Below are 17249 nucleotides of genomic sequence, written 5' to 3' on the forward strand. Positions count from 1 at the left end.
CAGTCTGATGAGGTTCAGTGTTCCTGGCAGATAGCAATAGCATGCATGCTTGAGAAAGGAATGCGGCTATCTCTTCCATCCATAGTCAGTTAGTTCAGAAACGCGTCGCATGTTGATGACGTCACGGCTCGGCGCCAGCCTGTGTCTGCACGCCAAGCCTCGCTTTCGATCGACACTGTCATGTACCTGGTGGCGGAGCCCAGAATGCAGGGATCAGCCTCTCGTATGCCTCTGGCTCAAGAACCCCTTATATAGAAAACAGGGACTCAAAAGGCACAGGGGGCCACAAGTGCTTGGCAAGTGGCAGGTGTAAAGCTGATCCGGACCTCTGGTGCAGCAGAAGGAGGACTGACAGGAACACTGGAACCGCTGACTGAGCAGAGAAGTACTGTAGCTGGCAGGAACTCAGGAACAACAGGCAGCAGGGAGGTGTTCTGTAGTTCAACTGAAGCACTGGAACAACTGGTAGTAGGGAGATGAACCGGAACTCTAGCAGGAACACTGGAACCGCTGACTGAGCAGAGAAGTAATGTAGCTGGCAGGAACTCAGGAACAACAGGCAGCAGGGAGGTGTTCTGTAGTACAACTTGAAGCACTAACGAGGTCAGACAGGCCGGGTCAACACTGGCAGGCAGAGCAGGTACCAAACGGAAGCAAAAGAGTAGTCGGGGCATGGACCGGATCGGCAACAGACAGGCAGATAACAACCGTAGGATGAGGCAGGAGAATAGCCAGACAAGCCGGGGTCGGAGACTGGCAGCAAGCAGGAGAAGTCAGGAACAAGCCGGGTAACAGGAATCAGATAGACAGGTATACTAGATAGCTTAGGGTCACAGGAAACGCTGTAGACCGGACAGCAAGAAAGCATGCTCACAAGCTCCTTTAAATAAGTCCATTGGCGCCAAACACTGTCGCCTCGTACGTCCGCGCGCTCCCGCTCGTACCCGCGCGCCTGAGTACCGATCGTACATGCCCGCTTGTACCCCCACGTACCCGCGTACACTCGTTCGTGCTAGCGTGCCTCCGTATGCGTTCGTTCTCGCTAACGCGCCCCCACACATGTCCACTGGCTCTGACAGTTGTGCTAACAGGACCTTTTTCATGACATACACACACGGCCGTGTCTTTCCCTCCACCATACAGGGACAGAGCAAATGGTGTGGAGATACAGCATGGCTCAGCCACCCGTCTGTACGTCCTTCCCCCCTCCTCCCACGGATACCCCTTTCAGCATCTGATTGTTTCCCCCCTCTCCACCAGACTGCTATTGCTATCTGCCTGGAACACTGAACCTCATCAGACTGTGTTGTGCTCAGCCATCTGCACCCCTGCCTGCCTGGATCTGATTGAGTATCAGCTACACTGGAACAGCTGCTAACTACAGTCCCACATCATCATCATCTCCTCAGCCCTGATCATGCTCCTGAATACTACTCCTCTTTCCTCTATGTGAGTGGATATTGTGATTTTAATAAATTGTTTTATGATATATACTCAGAGGCGCCCCTATTCCTTGCTTTTTCAGAGCTTTACTGATGCATTGGTTGTTATATACTCCAGATGTTTGGTCATTTTTAATCTTTGTCAGTAAAGCATGTATTTTACAACATTTTCCCTTATTAGTCAATTTGGTACCACTAAAGTCCCATCAGGTTCCCCATTTTTGAGAAACTGCTACCTATATTAGTTCAGTTCACAAACAGTTTTGTCAAAATGTGAAATTTGCAAAGTTTGTGGTGAGCTGCATTGAAGTCTATAGGCAGAAATCTTGCTATTCAATACTGGATATTTGTAGAGCTAATAAGCAAGCTATTGTCAAACAAGAGGCATATGAGCTGAGCTGAGAACTGCCATGGGGACATGTATCAATGTTAAAATTTAAATAAATAAATATAAGAAAAACAGTGTATTTTCCTACAAATATTGTAAGCTCTCACTACAGCTCCATCTCACTGTGACAATATAGCTTCTGTGAGCACACTGTTTTAAAGAAAGGGGTCTGGGTTATTCATTCCTTCAAATTATTGGATATTGTCAGAGGTGTAGCTTGAAGCTTGTGGGCCCTGATGCAAAAGTTGACTTGGGGCCCCCCTACTACCACCCGCCATTTCCACTACATGCTTTTCCTGGGCCCTCAGAGTTTACTGAATTACCCAGGGTGACAGGCAATTGCTTTTCCCCAGCAACACAGTATAAAGCATTGGTAGGTAACCTTTGGTTGGTGGAGAATAGATCTACCTGAACAACATGAAAAAGATCAAAGATCACCGGGGTTCGCACCCTTTTTTTTTAAAGAAATTAACTAGCAGGGCCTAACTAAATAGTAAGGAAAACCTAGAAAAATATAATAAAACAAATGTCACTGTAAAAATATAAAAACTTAGCTTACCTTTACAGTGGAGAGTGTCAGTCAGTAGAGCAGTGGATGGTGTGTGAACTGTGTCAGTAGATCAGTGGACGGTGTCAGTAGGGCAGTGGATGGTGTCAGTAGGGCAGAGGATGGTGTCAGTAGGGCAGAGGTTACTGTCAGTAGAGCAGTGGATGGTGTCATTAGAGCAGTGGATGGTGTCATTGGAGCAGTGGATGATGTCAGTAGCACAGTGGATGGTGTAGTGCAGTGGATGGTGACAGTAGCGCAGTGGACAGTGAAAGTAGCACAGTGGATGGTGACAGTAGCACAGTGGACGGTGACAGTAGCACAGTGGACTGTGACAGTAGAGCAGTGTATGGTGTCAGTAGAGCAGTGGAGGGTTTCCTTAGAGCAGTGGACATTGTCAGTAGAGCAGTGGACATTGTCAGTAGGACAGTGGACAGTGTCAGTAGAGCAGTGGACAGTGTCAGTAGAGCAGTGGACGGTGTCAGTATGGAAGTGGATGGTGTCAGTAGGGCAGTGGATGGTGTCAGGAGTGCAGTGGGGGGTGTCATTAGGGCAGTGGACGGTGTCAGTGGAGCAGTGGATGGTGTCAGTAGAGCAGTGGACAGTGTCAGTAGGGCAGTGGACGGTGTTATTGGAGCAGTGGATGGTGTCAGTGGATGGTGTCAGTAGATCAGTGAACGATATCAGTAGAGCAGTGGATGGTGTCAGTAGGGCAGTGGATGGTGTCTGTAGGGCAGTGGACGGTGTCAGTGGATGGTGTCAGTAGGGCAGTGGATGGTGTCAGGAGGGCAGTGGATGGTGTCAATAGGGCAGTGAACGGTGTCAGTGGAGCAGTGGATGGTATCAGTAGACTAGTGGACGGTGTCAGGAGGGCAGTGGACGGTGTCAGGAGGGCAGTGGATGGTTTTGGGAGGACAGTGAATGTGTCACAGATGGATGCAGATTTAACCCCACAGCTGCTGGGGAGGGAGCTGAGAGGGAGGATCAGTTAATCCTTCAATGGCCAGGCATCTTTACTATTTAACCAGCAGCCACCTCTTGAAGCTTGTTAGTTATTTTACACCTATAATTTCTCATGGGCAGTGTGGGGGGGGGGGCAGGGGTTGGTAGTTGGGGTCTGTACATTGCAGGTAGGGTTCAGTAGTTGAGGATGAGGTGTGTCAGTCTGGGGGAGTGGGGGAGGGGGTCTGTTTGTGTGTCTTGCTCTCTTTCTTGTCCTTTTTAAGTCAATCAGTGGGTGTGCTTTAAGTAATGATATTCCTCCAGGCCCCTCAGGAGGTGTTTTACATAACATTTCTAATGGTCTGTGAATGATGGCAGGCAGGACAAGTGCTGTGGAGGGCAGTGTGTGTGCTGTACCTGTCCCCACAAAGAACACTCCTCGCACAGCAGCATGTCTCTTATCTGAGCTACTGAAGTCCTGTCCCGCCTCTCAGGCATCTCTCTCTCCTCTTGTCCTCACTCTGTGTCTGTGTGACAGAGAGAGGCAGCTCACTGTCCTTCTGCCATTGTCAGCAGTGAGCACACTTCCGGGCTGGCAGCGGCAAGCATCACATGTCCCTGTCCAGGGCTTGCTAATGCACAATCTTTTGGGAAACTCAGACTTCTCTCCTCCAGCCAATGATAGTGGGGGGAGGGGTGTGGTCTTTGGGATCTGGGGAGAAAGCAAACCAGAAGCTCCGGACTGGATTGCAGAGCTCCGCTGGGACCCTGGGAGACACAAGGCGGATCGGACCTGGATTCTGTTTCCAGGATTTTGTCATTGTAAAATGCAGCATGTAAGATAACTGCTTTTAGCAGAGAGCTGAGGGCCCCCTGGAGCTGAACGTGGGGTACCAATGGTGACTCCTGCACCCCTTCACGCTACGCCCATGGATATTGTAAATTAGCTTACCTAAGACAAAGACTGTTTTCTCTACATTATAGATTGTTCCTTGTTTCTGGTGACAAACCTTCAATCTGTTTGGCCACAAGTTCACAATTCACAAACTTTGTGAATCCCTGAGATGTACAGTGAACCTAAACTTCCTCCCTAAATCAAGTATTTTTCAACAATCTTATTTTTTTTTCATTTACTTGAATATATGTGTGCAGATTTGTCAGACTTTCAAGGATTATAAGCAATTAAGATTTATTACCTAAATGTGTCTCCAAGGATTCTAAATATGCATAGTCAAGGGAATCAAAAAATTATGACAGAGTTGAAAGAATCAGAGTCAGAATTCTCTTTACCTCATCAAACAAAGTGGACATTAGGGATGAGCCGAACACCCCCCGGTTCAATTTGTAGCAGAACATACGAACAGGCAAAAAATTTGTTCGAACACGTGAACACCGTTAAAGTCTATGGGACACGAATGTGAAAAATCAAGAGTGCTAATTTTAAAGGCTTATATGCAAGTTATTGCCATAAAAAGTGTTTGGGGACCCGGGTCCTGCCACAGGGGCCATGTATCAATGCAAAAACAGTTTTAAAAACTGCAGTTTTTTCGGGAGCAGTGATTTAATAATGCTTAAAGTGAAACAATAAAAAATGAAATATTCCTTTAAATATTATGCCTGGGGGTCGTCCCTAGTTTGCTTGTAAAAGTAGTGTGTCTTTCCCATGTTTATGACAAAGCCACAGCAAAATTACATTTCTAAAAGAGAAAATGTAATTTAAAACTGCTCGTGGCTGTATTGTATTGTCAGATCCCAGCAATATAGATAAAAATACCAAAAATACCAAAACAAAATGGCGTGGATATCACCCCCAAAATCCATAACAGGCCCTTCAGGTCTGGTATAGATATTAAGGGGAACCCCGCACCCAAATATTTAAAAAAATGGCATTGGGGACCCCCAGGCACTATATACTCTGAACAGCAGTATATATACTATACGGCCTGCCCTATATACTCTGCAGAAAATTGGGTCTTAGGTGTTTGTGGTACCAGAACACTGTAACCCCTCACAGTTACTCTTGTTGGGTGCAGGAATGGGCCCTGCTGTGAAATATTATATAAAAAATTGTAATTACATGACCCTATTAAACAGGGGCAGATAAATAGGGCCTTGGGTGGTGGTGGTGCCACAACACTGTAACCCCTCACAGATACGCTTGTTGGGTGCAGGAACAGGCCCTGCGTTGAAATATTATTTCAAAAATTTTAATTACATGCCCCTGTTAAACAGCGGCAGAAAAATTGGGCCTTGGTTGGTGGTGGTGGTGTCCTAAACCAAAAATATTGTTGGAAGCTAGCATCATCAAGATTGAGGAGGAATAGGATAGTCAACATAGGCAGTCTTCAAGGTATCCCACATCCATAGCAAATTCAACCAGTTATATCAGCATCAGGTGTTTGATAGCTGCTGATTAGGGATGAGCTTCGAGTTCGAGTCGAACTCATGTTCGACTCGAACATTGGCTGGGGTGTTCGCTGCAAATTGGAATGCTGCGGAAGACCCTTTAAAAGTCTATGGGAGAAATCAAAAGTATGCCTGTAAAGGGGCGCATGTTTCCCGTGTTTAGAACAGTCTGACAGCAAAATGACATTTCGAAGGAAAAAAGCTATTTAAAACTACTCGCGGCTATTGCATTGCCAGTCCGACAATACACATAGAAGTTCATTGATAAAAATGGCATGGGAATTCCCCACAGGGGAACCCTGAACCAAAATTAAAAAAAAAAAAATTACATGGGGGTCCCCCTAAATTCCATACCAGGCCCTTCAGGTCTGGTATGGATATTAAGGGGAACCCCTGCCAAAATTTAAAAAAAAAAACGACGTGGGGTTCCCCCTAAATTCCAGACCCTTCAGGTCTGATATGGATTTTAAGGGGAACCCCGGGGCAAAAAAAAAAAAACGGCGTGGGGTCCCCCCAAAAATCCATACCAGACCCTTATCCGAGCACGCAACCTGGCAGGCCGCAGGAAAAGAGGGGGGATGAGAGAGTGCCCCCCCTCCTGAACCGTACCAGGCCACATGCCCTCAACATTGGGAGGGTGCTTTGGGGTAGCCCCCCAAAACACCTTGTCCCCATGTTGATGATGACAAGGGCCTCATCCCCACAACCCTGGCCGGTGGTTGTGGGGGTCTGCGGGCGGGGGGCTTATCGGAATCTGGAAGCCCCCTTTAACAAGGGGACCCCCAGATCCCGCCCCCCCGTGTGAAATGGTAAGGGGGTACTTGTACCCCTACCATTTCACTAAAAAACTGTCAAAAATGTTAAAAATGACAAGAGACGGTTTTTGACAATTCCTTTATTTAAATGCTTCTTCTTTCTTCTATCTTCCTTCATCTTCTTCTTCTGGTTCTTCTGGCTCTTCTAGTTCTTCCTCCAGCGTTCTCGTCCAGCATCTCCTCCGTGGCATCTTCTATCTTCTTCTCCTCGGGCCGCTCCGCACCCATGGCATGGGGGGAGGCTCCCGCTCTTCTCTTCATCTTCTTCATCTTCTTCTTCTCTTCTTCTCTTCTTCATTTTCTTCTCCGGGCCGCTCCGCATCCATGCTGGCATGGAGCGAGGCTCCCGCTGTGTGACGGCGTCTCCTTGTCTGATGGTTCTTAAATAACGGGGGGCGGGACCACCCGGTGACCCCACCCCCCTCTGACGCACGGTGACTTGACGGGACTTTCCTGTGACGTCACGGGGAATGCCACAGGGAAGTCCCGTCATGTCCCGTGCGTCAGAGGGGGCGGGGTCACTGGGTGGCCCCGCCCCTCGTTATTTAAGAACCGTCAGATGAGGAGACGCCGTCACACAGAGGGAGCCTCCCTCCATGCCAGCATGGATGCGGAGCGGCCCGGAGAAGAAAATGAAGAAGAGAAGAGGAGAAGAAAAGAAGAAGAAGATGAAGAGAAGAGCGGGAGCCTCCCCCCATGTCATGGGTGCGGAGCAGCCCGAGGAGGAGAAGATAGAAGACACCGCAGAGGAGATGCTGGACGAGAACGCCGGAGGAAGAACCAGAAGAGCCAGAAGAACCAGAAGAAGAAGATGAAGGAAGATAGAAGAAAGAAGAAGCATTTAAATAAAGGAATTGTCAAAAACTGTCTCTTGTCATTTTTAACATTTTTGACAGTTTTTTAGTGAAATGGTAGGGGTACCCCCTTACTATTTCACACAGGGGGGGGCCGGGATCTGGGGGTCCCCTTGTTAAAGGGGGCTTCCAGATTCCGATAAGCCCCCCGCCTGCAGACCCCCACAACCACCGGCCAGGGTTGTGGGGATGAGGCCCTTGTCCTCATCAACATGGGGACAAGGTGTTTTGGGGGGCTACCCCAAAGCACCTTCCCAATGTTGAGGGCATGTGGCCTGGTACGGTTCAGGAGGGGGGGCGCTCTCTCATCCCCCCCTCTTTTCCTGCAGCCTGCCAGGTTGCGTGCTCGGATAAGGGTCTGGTATGGATTTTTGGGGGGTCCCCACGCCATTTTTTTTTTTTGGGCGCGGGGTTCCCCTTAAAATCCGTACCAGACCTGAAGGGTCTGGTATGGAATTTAGGGGGACCCCCACGTCATTTTTTTTTTAAATTTTGGCCGGGGTTCCCCTTAATATCCATACCAGACCTGAATGGCCTGGTATGGAATTTAGGGAGACCCCCACGTCATTTTTTTTTAATTTTGGTTCGGGGTTCCCCTGTGGGGAATTCCCATGCCGTTTTTATCAATGAACTTCTATGTGTAGTGTCGGACCGGCAATGCAATAGCCGCGAGTAGTTTTAAATAGCTTTTTTCCTTCGAAATGTCATTTTGCTGTCAGACTGTTCTAAACACGGAAAACATGCGCCCCTTTACAGGCATACTATAGACAACCCCCAGCTACGAAAATTTAAAGGGATATTACACTTTTATTGTTTGACTTTAAGCATCATTAAAATCACTGCTCCTGAAAAAACGTCCGTTTTTAAAACTTTTGTTTGCATTGATCCATGTGCCCTGGGGCAGGACCCAGGTCCCCAAACACTTTTTATGACAATAACTTGCATATAAGCCTCTAAAATTAGCACTTTTGATTATTCATGTTCATGTCCCATAGACTTTAACGGTGTTCGTGTGTTCGAACAAACTTTTTTCCTGCTCGCATGTTCTGGTGCAAACCGAACAGGGGGATGTTTGGCTCATCCCTACTGCTGATTAAAGACTGATTAATTTTTATGAATGTGAGCCTACCAATGGAGTCTGTTGACAGGCGCACTCTTTGATCCATTAAAAACCCTTCAGCAGCACTGAATGTGCATTCAGAAAGCATGCTAGATGCAGGACAGGCCAGTAGCTCAAATGCATATTGAGCAAGTTCTAGCCAGTGGTCCATCCTCAAGACCCAGTAACCCAGTGGATGCTCTGTTGGAAAGGTCTCCAAGTCTGCTCTTGTCCCTAGATATTCCTGCACCACGTAATGCAGACGCTGGTGATGATTGCTTGAACCGATCAGACCTTGGCGCTGAGGACTGAAAAATTGTTTAAAGGCATCGGTCAGCCGGCCACATTCTCCACCGCTCTGAACAAAGCCTCAGCAACACATTGTCCATCACCAGGAAATTGTAACCTCCCAGGGTCTGGAAATGCGTTGCACAAACCTTTCTTCAAGGACACCTGAAGATGTTTCAACCTCTGCTCCCTCTGCGAAGGCAGGATGAGTTTTGCAACCTTACCCTTGTAACATGGATCAAGAAGGTTTGCCAGCCAGTAATGATACCTATCCTTGATACCACAAATTCTAGGGTCCTTTTGCAGGCTTTTAAGAATCAGGGAGGCCATGCAGTGTAAGTTTGCAGAGGCATTCGATTCTGAGTCCTCTGGGTCACTAAGGATCACATAACTGCCTCCTCTCAGCCACGTACAACTCCTCAGGTTTCTGGGGATTGAAAACCATTCCTTGAAGACTGCTGCTGAGTGTTATCCTCTACATCCATGCTGACACAATCCTCCTCCTCCTCTTCTTCTTCCTGTGTGTTTGGTGGGCCCACAGGAATGCTATCTGGATATGGGGGGCCTTGAGAGGAAAGGAAGTCCTCCTTTTTCACCCGCTGTTCTGCCTCAAGTGCCCTGTCCATGATTCCATGAAGCGTGTGCTCCAGCAGGAAGACTAGAGGGACAGTGTCACTGATGCATCCATTGTCACTGCTCACCATCCTTGTGGCCTCCTCAAATAGTGACAGGACAGTGCATGCATCCTTGATCAGTAGCCACTGGTGTGGTGAAAAGAAGCCAAGCTCCCCTGACTCCGTCCCTGTTCTGGTGCCATATTCGCACAGGTACTCATTGATTGCCTCTGCTGTGTGTGCAGCTGCTGCAGCATTGCCAACGTTGAGTTCCACCTGATGGGCATGTCACAAATGAGGCAGTTGGTAGGCAGGTTGCATTCCCTTTGAATGTCAGGCATTGTATGACTGTCGGAAATGACCACAGATTTTATGGCCTGCCTCAGGAGATCCTGTAAACCTGGGTACCTGCTCAAGAACAGCTGCACCACCAAATTCAGGATGTGTGCCAAATATGGAACATCTGTCAAGTGTCCCCGTCGGAGGGTGGAGAGAAGGTTGGTGCCATTGTCGCATACAACCATACCTGGTTGAAGCTGGTGTGGCGTCAACCACCTCTGAGCCTGCCCCTACAGAGCTGACAGAATCTCTGCCCCAGTGTGGCTCCTGTCCCCTAGGCAGACCAACTCAAGCACAGCATGGCATCTTTTAGCCTGACTGCTTGCGTAGCCCGTTGAAAGCTTACAGAGCACCACTGGTTCAAGGGACAAATCTGCAGAAGAGGCCATAGAGGAAGAAGAAGAGGAGGGGGTGAAGGAAAGAGCTGTGGCAGAATCACCACTAGCATTTTGGAGGCGTAGTGGCAGAACAAGCTCCAACAACACTGAACCCTGTCCTGCATCCTTCCCAGCTGCCAGCAGAGTTACCCAGTGCACCGTGAAGGAAAGGTAACGTCCCTGCCCATGCCTGCTGGACCATGGGTCATCGGTAATATGAACCTTACTGCTGACCGCTGTGACAGACTCACCCGGGACAGAGGCTGTTGGAGGGGACTGAATGTGAGCCTCTTGCCTACAGATTATGGGCCCTGGCATTTGGGGTACCCTTGAGGTGTTGTTACTTTGGCTTTGGGTCCTTGTCCCCAGGACACACAGACTCTGGGGACCCTGTATTTGCCATATTAGCAATAGTGACTGAGTCATACTGTTGGGACACATACTGTGAGGAGATGCTAATACCAACTCCACTCACCTGCCTGATGTCTGCTATAAAATGCTTAATGTAAATGAGTCTAGTCTGGCTCACCACAGGTTCTAAGGGTATTCCATTGTTCTAATTAACCCTGTGTTGATGTTTATGGTAATGTGTATTGAATAGTCAATGGCTAGGAGACGAACAGTCTACTCCTACTACAGTTTGTTGATGACTAGGCTGAGGAGGGGGTGAGATTACTGTTTGTATTGTTAATTGTAATAAGATCCTGCTATTGTGAGAAAATGTACTGTGGTTGTACTTATGATAATGTATAATGTACTGTGTGAAGCTTGGTGACAACAAGTCTGACCTGCAATGAAATCCTGAAGTGCACAGAGTCACATCGTCTGCATAAAGGGATTAGTTAATTAGCTCATGTTAATTTGTTACAGGTGTATTGTTAGAGTAATATGAGCAGGAGGGGGAACCTCCTCTTCTAACGGTGTATAAAGTCTTGTATTCTGGTTCTAATAAAAATAGTCCATGTTAGCAACTAAGCAAATCTCGTCTTGTTTTATGCTTGGGAGTGGTTGGAATATCTGATATCTGTATCCAGATTACAAGGAAGTGGTATACTGACAGAAGCACTCAAGTGGAGTGTGGGACGTTCCGTTACATTGGTGGCAGCAGTGGGATGCTTCCTGCAGTCTGGGACATCCAAGCTTCCACCTAGATCCAAGTTTCGGATAGGAGGAGAGGAGAGGTACAGATACCAGCCGCCATGGAAGAGGAATTCAGAAGGAGGTTGCGAGAGATGCAGAAACAGCACAGATGACCGGTATCAGAGCAGGTCATGCAGGGATGGTTTGTTTCTATCCGCTGTGGCAGGAAGCGCTAGCCCGTGAGCAGCGACACCAGGGAAAAGTTCTCCCCTCCATCGAGGAAAGGTACTGGTTGCAGTATGGATTGCGGGTTCTGTTTTTGGGAGAAAAACCGAACAAGGAGCAGACAGCAGAATTAAGCAGGCTGGTCTGGACAGAGATGCGGCTGGATGAGAGCTACAGAGCCCTCCGGTGGCATGTATCCCAAGCATGCCCTTGGATAGCGGATGACAGCCCAATGGAAGGCTTTGGCTACGGCAGCCTGGGACTGTTGTATGTGAAGATGACAGGGGACCCTAACTTTGGGAGTGATTTGGAGTGGCAGTTGGACGAAATAATGGATTACAGAGAACAGCTACTGAATGTTTCGGAAGTGCACTGGGCACTGGAAGATAAAGTTTCTGGCCGTTCAGGAATGGGAGCTGGAGATCGAATACAGACGGCTGCTAGACTCTGCTCAGCACGAGGACTGGGCTCCCTTTGCCTGGGACTATCAGGAAATACCAGGTGACAACTCTGAAATCCTGGCTGAAGAGTCGGCAATGTGGAAGAGTAACAGTGTGCTTTGCCAACCCGCCCCCACAGCTAGGGAGGTGGAGGTCTTATGGCGGATGGAGCACGTGCTGACTGACCTTGATGAACCTGTTTCTGCATTGGATGATCTTGGATGGAGGAATGTGCCTGTCCTGCAGAATGCCAGAGAATCAGTAGTGGAAAGCTGAAGAGATGACAACGGGGCAGAGCTCTGCTAACCTCTGCCCAGCACTGATAGCATCTTCTGGGTTCCAGGGACAGGAGATGGTGAACCTTTATCCCCAGACACCAGTTGCAGAGACAGGGGATTTGATAGAATTTTCTGCTGAGGAAGAACAACCTGGTGAGCCTCCAGCAGAAGAAGAGCTGTTATTAGGGCCAAACTTCACTGTGCTCTGCCCAGCACCAACAGCAGTATCTGTGGAGTTACAAGGACCTTCCCCAGCTGAAGTTCTGGTCACCAGACAGAGGGGCCAAGACCTCTTCCCCACACCTGTAGCAGTTTCGGAGGCTCAGGGTTAGAAGGTGGCAATCACTTCCCAGCAGCAGATATAGGGGGAGAAGGGGGGGGTGTTCTTCGTCCCTCCCCAACAGTTGGCCATGGTGGAGGAAGCGGTCTTTCCTCCCCAGCAAAGATCCGTGCACCTGGGAGACAGTACCACAGACATGTCGTCCCAGCAGCAGAGGGATTGGAACAGGAAGCAGCCAGCTCACCTCCCCAATGGCAGCTGCACAGTTTGGGAGTGGAGGAATCCAGCCTCCTGCCCCAGCGGTTAGCCAGAGCAGAGGGTGTGAAGTCCCCAGTAGAGGTGCTGGCAACAGGGCAGCTGGGGCAGTCGGCCCCTCTCTCCGGCGACAAGCTGATGTAGTGGAGCTGCTACTCCCAGCTGAATCGTTGGCAACAGGGCAGAGCGCTGCTGGCCTCTGTCTAGCACCTACAGTTTCTTCTCAGCTTCAGGGAATTGGGACAGTGGGCCCCTCTGTCCAGCAACAGGCCAAGCCATGGAATGGTAAACACCACCCAGCTGAAGCGCTGACAGACAGACAGAGAGTCAATGACCTCTGCCCCACACCTACTGAGGTCTAATATTTCTTGCAGCCAAGAAAGGAGATCATGCGGACAGACTTTGTGAGTTCACTCTGCCTGACTAACGCATGTCCAGGCCAGGTAGAGGTCTGGGACCTTGTTAGTCAACTTTTGATGGTGGAGAAATGTAACAGACTCACCCGGGACAGAGGCTGTTGGAGGGGACTGAATGTGAGCCTCTTGCTTACAGATTATGGGCCCTGGCATTTGGGGTACCCTTGAGGTATTGTTACTTTGGCTTCGAGTCCTTGTCCCCCAGGACACACAGACTCTGGGGACCCTGTATTTGCCATATTAGCAATAGTGACTGAGTCATACTGTTGGGGCACATACTGTGAGGAGATGCTAATATCAACTCCACTCACCTGCCTGATGTCTGCTATAACGTGCACTTTTTTCCCCTTAAAATCAGGGCAAAATCGCAGGTGCGTGTTATACGCCAATCCCCTGCGATCCCGAGCTGTCACAACTTCAAAATCGCCGACCGCGATTTGAAAATGGCGCCGCCAGGGCTCAAATACAAAGAGCCGGTCCTCGGCTCTTCTCGGCGGCTCTCGTTCACTTTCAGCTCCACTCGTAGTCCCGAGCGGAGCTATCCGAACCTACTCGGCTAGGTTCGGATAGCTCCGCTCGGGACTACGAGTGGAGCCGAAAGTGAACGAGAGCCGCCGGAAAGAGCCGAGGACCGGCTCTGTGTATTTCGGCGCCGGCGGCACCATTTTCAAATCGCAGTCGGCGATTTTGAAGCCCAGGACAGAGGATTGAAGGCTGCACTGGGGAAGGCTGCACTGACAAGGCTGCACTGGGGAAGGCTGCACTGGGGAAGGCTGCACTGACGAAGGCTGCACTGGGGAAGGCTGCACTGGGGAAGGCTGCACTGGGGAAGGCTGCATTGGGGAAGGCTGCACTGGGGAAGGCTGCACTGACAAGACTGCACTGGGGAAGGCTGCACTGACAAGGCTGCACTGACATGGCTGCACTGACATGGCTGCACTGACAAGGCTGCACTGGGGAAGGCTGCACTGACAAGGCTGCACTGACATGGCTGCACTGACAAGGCTGCACTGACATGGCTGCACTGGGGAAGGCTGCACTGACAAGGCTGCACTGACATGGCTGCACTGGGGCAAGGCTGCACTGACAAGGCTGCAATGATGGGCATTTAAATGTAAGTTTTTTTCCCTTCAACTTCCCTCCTAAAAGTTTTTTTTTCCTTAAAATTCCCTCCTAAATTGGGGTGCGTGTTATATGCCGGTGCGTGTTATACGCCGATAAATACGGTAGTTAATTAGCTCATGTTAATTTGTTACAGGTGTATTGTTAGAGTAATATGAGCAGGAGGGGGGAACCTCCTCTTCTAAGTCTTGTATTCTGGTTCTAATAAAAATAGTCCATGTTAGCAACTAAGCAAGTCTCGTCTTGTTTTATGCTTGGGAGCGGTTGGAATATCTGATATCTGTATCCAGACTACAAGGAAGTGATATACTGATGGAAGCACTCAAGTGGAGTGTGGGATGTTCCGTGACAACCGCCCTGTCCAACAAAGCCAAAACATTGCCTTCCACATGCTGCTAGAGAGCTGGAATGGCTTTCCATGAAAAGAAATGGGGTTTTGGAACCTGTCACTGAGGTACAGCACATTCCACAAATTCATGAAAGGGGGCAGAGTCTACCAGCTGAAAAGGCAGCAGTTGCAGTGTTAGCAATTTGGCCAAGCTAGCATTTAGACGCTGAGCATGTGGATGGCTGGGACCAAATTTCTTTTTACAGTTCAGCAACTGGGGTAGAGAAATTTGCCTGCTAAAATCAGATGGTGGTGTACTGCTAGCAGATTGCCTTCCAGTACTTGGGACACCTATTGCTATACCTTAATTCCTCTCAGTGAAGGTTTTTGAGAGGACTGGAGGCATAGTAGGGTTGGAGATCTGAGATGAGGAGCACAGAGAAGTCTGCCTTTTTCTTTGATGTGGGTTTTTCAAGTGCCGTTGCCAATGGACTGCATGGCAGGTCGTCATATGTCTGGTCAAGCATGTGGTGCCCAAGCGTCTGCTGGTCTGGTCACACTTGATCCACTTCAGACATAGGTTGCAAACAGCAAACCTGCCTTGTTGGAGTTGTGCCTCCTCCTCCTCCTCCTTTCTTCTCTCAGGCACCCAAGAACAGTCATAATCCCCTCCCTCCTCGTCATTGGAGCTGGGGGAACATGACTGCCAGTTTCTTGTCCTTCTTGGGCACCCCTCTCTCTAGGCTCATGTTACTCCCTTCCTCAACCTGGGAACTAACATCGGAGCCTTCAAATCGCTGCGCATCCTCCAGCAGCATGTACCCAACACTGTGGTTGAATAATTCTGGGGACTTCTCTGTGCATGATGGTGGGGCTACAGAAGGAGTGACTGTAGACAAGGAGCAGGTGGAATAGGCCGATTTGGCAGCTGCGTCGGAAGGCAAACTACTCTGAGCCTGGGTGACAGAGGATGAGGAGGATAAGGACGGCTTTGTTATTCACTCCACCAGCTCTTCTGCATGGTGTGGCTCAATAACATGGCCAGCAGCAGAAACAAAGGACAAGCGTGCTCCATGGCCACCTGCAGAGGATGCACCATGACCACCACTGTTGACTGTAGACACAGAGGCTGCTTTCCCTCTTTTAGTGGCCTGTGAATGTCTACCTCTCCTTGGTGGTCTTCTGGACATGATGTGTTTTTTGTTTTGCAACACCACACTACACTGTATTAGATACTGTGTACACCGCCTGAAGTCTATTAGAAACTGTACACACTGTATTAGATACTGTGTACACGTCCTGCACTGTATTAGAAACTGTACAATGGCTGCACTGTATTTTACACCTTTACACACATTAGATACTGTGTACACCACCAGAAGTGTAGTAGAAGCTGTACACACTGTATTAGATACTGTGTAAACCACCAGAAAGGTAGTAGAAACTGTACTACGGCTGCACTGTATTGTGTACTGTGTACACCACCAGAAGTTTAATAGAAACTGTACACACTGTATTAGATACTGTGTACACCACCAGAAAAGTAGTATAAACTGTACTACAGCTGCACTGTATTGTGTACTGTGTATACAACCAGAAGTGAAGTAGAAGTTGTACACACTATTATAGATTAAGTGTACACCACCAGAAAAGTAGTAGAAACTGTACTATGGCTGCACTGTATTGTGTACTGTGTACACCACCAGAAGTGTAGTGGAAACTGTACACACTGCATTAGATATTGTGTACACCACCAGAAAAGTAGTAGAAACTAGGGATGGGCCGAACAGACCCCTGTTTGGTTCGCACCAGAACTTCTGAACACTGCAAAAGTTCGGACCTGAATAACAAACCCCAATAAAGTCAATGGGACCCGAACGTCAAAAATCAAAAGTGCCCATTTTGAAGGCTTATATGCAAGTAATTGGGCATACAATGATTATAGGGGTCCTGCCCTGGGGGACATGTATCAATAAAAAAAGTTTGTGAAAAATGTCATTTTTAAATGAGCAGTGATTTTTTTATTTTTAAAGTGAAAGACTAAAAATGAAAAATTCCTTCCAATATAGTGCCTGGGGGTGGTCCCCTTAGTCTACCTGTAAAGTGGCAGGTCTGTACCATGTCTAGAATCTGCTGTGGCAACAATTGCATTTGTAAAGCCAACAAAAATGACATTTTCCCTGCAAGCTGCCTTTATTTTGCTCAGCAATAGCTGAGGAGTCAGTGTGTATAACGAGGCCACAATGTAATAGTGTAACAAGATTAGAGATTTTTTGGATACATTCTGGTGTCACTTTGACTGTGTATAGAAGTAACGGGTGCATAAAAATTTGTCTTTGGGTGTCGGTGGTGCCTTCCCACCATAACCCTTGTAATACTGTGGGTTCTTTAACTTAGTGTAGAGCCTATCAGTGAGCTGAGTCCACACCAGATGTGCTGCTGAAGGGCTTGTTGGCCCACAAGTCCAATAACAGAAGAGTTGCCCACACAGGGGGTTTCAGCTTTCCACAGCAACAATGTAAGTTACAAACAGAAAATACTGAGCCACCTGGCTCTCTTTAGCAGCACTGCTGCTCAGGCTTTATGCTTCAGCCCTCTTGGCCATATAACAGAGTCCCTGCACAAACACTGTACCTCTTTTCCAGTTTTTGTGCTGCTCAGCCCACAGGCTCGGGGCCCTCTGTCTAACTATACCTTGCAGACGTGCATGCTTC

The sequence above is a fragment of the Aquarana catesbeiana genome, linkage group LG05 (assembly GCF_042186555.1).
Source record: "Aquarana catesbeiana isolate 2022-GZ linkage group LG05, ASM4218655v1, whole genome shotgun sequence".
In the NCBI taxonomy this organism is placed as follows: Eukaryota; Metazoa; Chordata; class Amphibia; order Anura; family Ranidae; genus Aquarana; species Aquarana catesbeiana.